The 3,401-nt window shown below is 46.3% G+C and overlaps 1 non-coding gene across 1 annotated transcript; it reads right to left on the bottom strand.

The window, feature by feature from the left end:
* Positions 1-432: 432 nt before the first annotated feature.
* LOC124525224 (U6 spliceosomal RNA) lies at positions 433-539 on the bottom strand. Its single transcript, XR_006965442.1, has one exon. It is a non-coding gene; the product is annotated as a U6 spliceosomal RNA (small nuclear RNA).
* Between the last annotated feature and the right edge of the window lie 2,862 nt (positions 540-3,401).

The raw sequence follows: 3,401 nt of genomic DNA, 5'->3' as shown, positions 1-3,401 counted from the left end.
TCATCCCCACAATTTATTCATTCCATAACTGGAAACCTCTATCTCCCACTCCTCTTCCTCCATTTTGTCCAATCCCCTCACCTCTTGTGTTTCTTTCTAAGTAATCACCTTGATAAATACCCCAAAACTTCCTCCTATTTCTTGAATCCACTCACACCACATTTGGAATTTCCTAGAACTGCCCCAGCCTTTGGGGTTTTGGTTTCCTCTGGGTTTGTTTCTTAATAATCTTGTTCTTGTCTGACTCATCTTAAATAAATACTTACAGTTTATATTCTCGTATAGGGGCCGGCGGGGAGCGAATGGTGAAGAAAATGGGACAAAATGTTAACAACGGATGCATCTGGATGAAGGGTATGTGGTTGTCCTTTCTACCCTTTTTATTCATGTAACTTTTCTTGAAATCTGAAATTATTCCCAAATACTCTTTCTTCTATTATGGAATGCTTCTCGAATTTGCACATCACCCTTACACAGGTTGCATGCCAGTCTTCTCTGTATCCTTCCAGTTTTAGTGTCTATGCTGCCAAAGTGAGCTCCAAATACTTACTCCTTTAAATTTTTTAATGTTTATTTACTTTTGAGACAGAGAGAGACAGAGCATGAGCAGGGGAGGGGCAGAGAGAGAAGGAGACACAGAATCCGAAGGAGGCTCCAGGCTCTGAGCTGTCAGCACAGAGCCCGACGCGGGGCTCAAACCCACAAACCGTGAGATCATGACCTGAGCTAAAGCCAGGCACTTAACCGATTGAGCCACCCAGTCGCCCCAAAAACTTACTTCTTTAAAAGAAGTTGCCTGTACGGGGCGCCTGGGTGGCGCAGTCGGTTAAGCGTCCGACTTCAGCCAGGTCACAATCTCGCGGTCCGGGAGTTGGAGCCCCGCGTCGGGCTCTGGGCTGATGGCTCAGAGCCTGGAGCCTGTTTCCGATTCTGTGTCTCCCTCTCTCTCTGCCCCTCGCCCGTTCATGCTCTGTCTCTCTCTGTCCCAAAAATAAATAAACGTTGAAAAAAAAATTTTTTTAAAAAGAAGTTGCCTGTAGAGGCCATCTCAAAGTCTTAGCTTGTCACTAATTTCTCAAGCCACTCTGATGCAACTTGATTCATTCATTTATGCCCCTGAGAAGAGTTAACCACTCATGATTTTGATGATTCAAACTCTGGAGGATATTTTTGGTTCTCATCTTAACGGACTTTTTGCACTATCAGATATCATTGAGCACAACTTCCTCCTTTGAAGCACATTCCTTGGGATCTTGACTTTCCTCTTTCTTGTGTGACTGCTCCTCTCGCAGGCTTTTGTGCACATCTGACCACCTACTGAACCATTACATGTTGAAGTTCCTCAGTGCTTGATCTGAGACCCTCTTTTCTGTTACCTCTTCACTTGTTATTCTCAGACATCTCATCCTTGCCCCGAACATCCTTTATATAAATATACCAACAACTCTTAAATCTCCATCCTAGCCAAAGAGCTTGCATAGCCGCAGAACCAACTTAATATTCCCACACGGCCACCTCAGAGGCACGTGGAAATTCCATTCATCCCAAAGTGACCTATGAGTTTCCAGGGTCCCCAAATCCCTAAATACCTCCTAGTTGCACGAGCCACAAGTCTTGGCTTCTCTTCCTCCTCCCTCTCGCCCATATTCAAAGCTTTGGCAACTCCTGTTCCTTTCTGTCTCTCTCTTATATGCACACACTCCCTCTCCATCTTCAGACCTAACACTTCATCCCAAACCTCCTGCTCTCTCTCGGCCGAGTAATCCCATGGGCCTCCTTGCCTCTACTCTCTGCTTTTCATTGTAATTTGACATCCCTGCCGCAGAAATCTAGTCAAAAAGCTAATCTGACCTCTTGTATTCCTAACACTCCATTATGCTCAGGATAAAACTGCCTGGCCTCCTCGAGCTGGTATGGTCTAATCCCTTCCCCCCGTTTCACACTGTTGTGGTCACTCTCCTACCTCTGGATTTTGTATATGCTGCCCTGCCCACCTGGAACTCACTTCCCCAAACCTTCTCTTTTCCTGATGCACCTGGGACCTTTGATATCATCTCTCTGTGACCCAACTGATAATAGCTTCCATATTTTGAGTGAAGTACAAGGCACTATGCTATTAAACCCATTCGCTGACTAGATGCTCCCAAATGCCCATGAGACACAAAATCGTTTCCAATTTTACAGTTGAAGACACACTAGGCACAGAGAGGTCAATGCACTTGCACAAGGGTGCACAGCTTAGCTAGCACTGGCAGAATGAGGGCTTGAACTCAGCTCTGTGTGAGTCTAAAAATGCACACTCTGTATGACCCAGCAATTCCACTTCCTGGTATATATATCCAAGAGAGTTGAAATCAGGATTCCCCAAGAAATATCTACACTCTCATGTTCACTGAAGCATCATTCACAATGGCCAAGATCTGGGAACAACCTAAATGACTTCTGACAGATAATGAAAATGTGGTGTAGCCATATCATGGGGTATACCACTCAGCCCTAAAAGAGAAGGAGGGGCACCTGGGTGGTTCCACTGGCTAAGCATCTGACTTGGGCTCAGGTCATGATCTCATCGTTTGTGGGTACAAGTCCCGTGTCGGGCTCTGCGCTGAACTGACAGCTCGGAGCCTGGAGTCTGCTTCGGATTCTGTGTCTCCCTCTCTCTCTGCCCCTCCATACTCGTGCTCTGTCTCTCAAAAAAAAAAAAAAAGTTAACAATTTTTTAAAAAGAAAAGGAAACCCTGCCCCTTGCAGCAACACAGATGAACCTGGAAGACATTATACTAAGTGAAGTAAGACAGACACAGACTGTAAGACAAATACCGAAGATTTTCTTGGTATGTGGTATCTAAAGTCGTCAGATTCGTAGAAATCTGACCCCAGGGGCAACCGGGTGATTGTTCACATTCAGTGGGGGCAGAGGGTCTGTAATGCAAGACGAAGATGTTCTAGACTTCCCCTATACAATGTTATGCCTGTAGCTGACAAGGGGGAGTGTTGTGCACTTCTGATATTGTTAACAGGGTAGCTCTCACGTTAAGTATTCTGAACATCATTTTCAAAAATGCTCTGTGACCCATCTCTGCTCCTTCCTCACCATACTGCTCCCAGCACACGCACACACACACACACACACACACACACGGGCAAGGCTTCAGGCTTTCCACTCAGCTTCCATCACTGGAAATTCATCCCACAACGCTGCTGGTGGGGAGGTGGGAGGGTGCAGGGTCTCTGCTCAGTGTCTTCAGACCCACACCCATCCTGGGTAGCAGAGGTTTCCTGGCAGACTGAGTCAGAGACTGAGGGAAGCAAGAGAGGGATGAGAAGAGCCTTGACTCTTTGCAGAGAGGTTGGAAACTGCACTTGAAAAGTCTGAGAACCCTCAGCCAGGAAACCCTCCT

Source organism: Lynx rufus, unplaced genomic scaffold (genome assembly GCF_022079265.1).
Source record: "Lynx rufus isolate CCGP_SWC_20201006 ecotype Redwood Valley unplaced genomic scaffold, mLynRuf1.p SCAF_4, whole genome shotgun sequence".
NCBI classification, from domain to species: domain Eukaryota; kingdom Metazoa; phylum Chordata; class Mammalia; order Carnivora; family Felidae; genus Lynx; species Lynx rufus.
The sequence above is the reverse complement of the archived record's forward strand: the minus strand, read 5'-3'. Positions and strand labels throughout refer to the sequence as shown.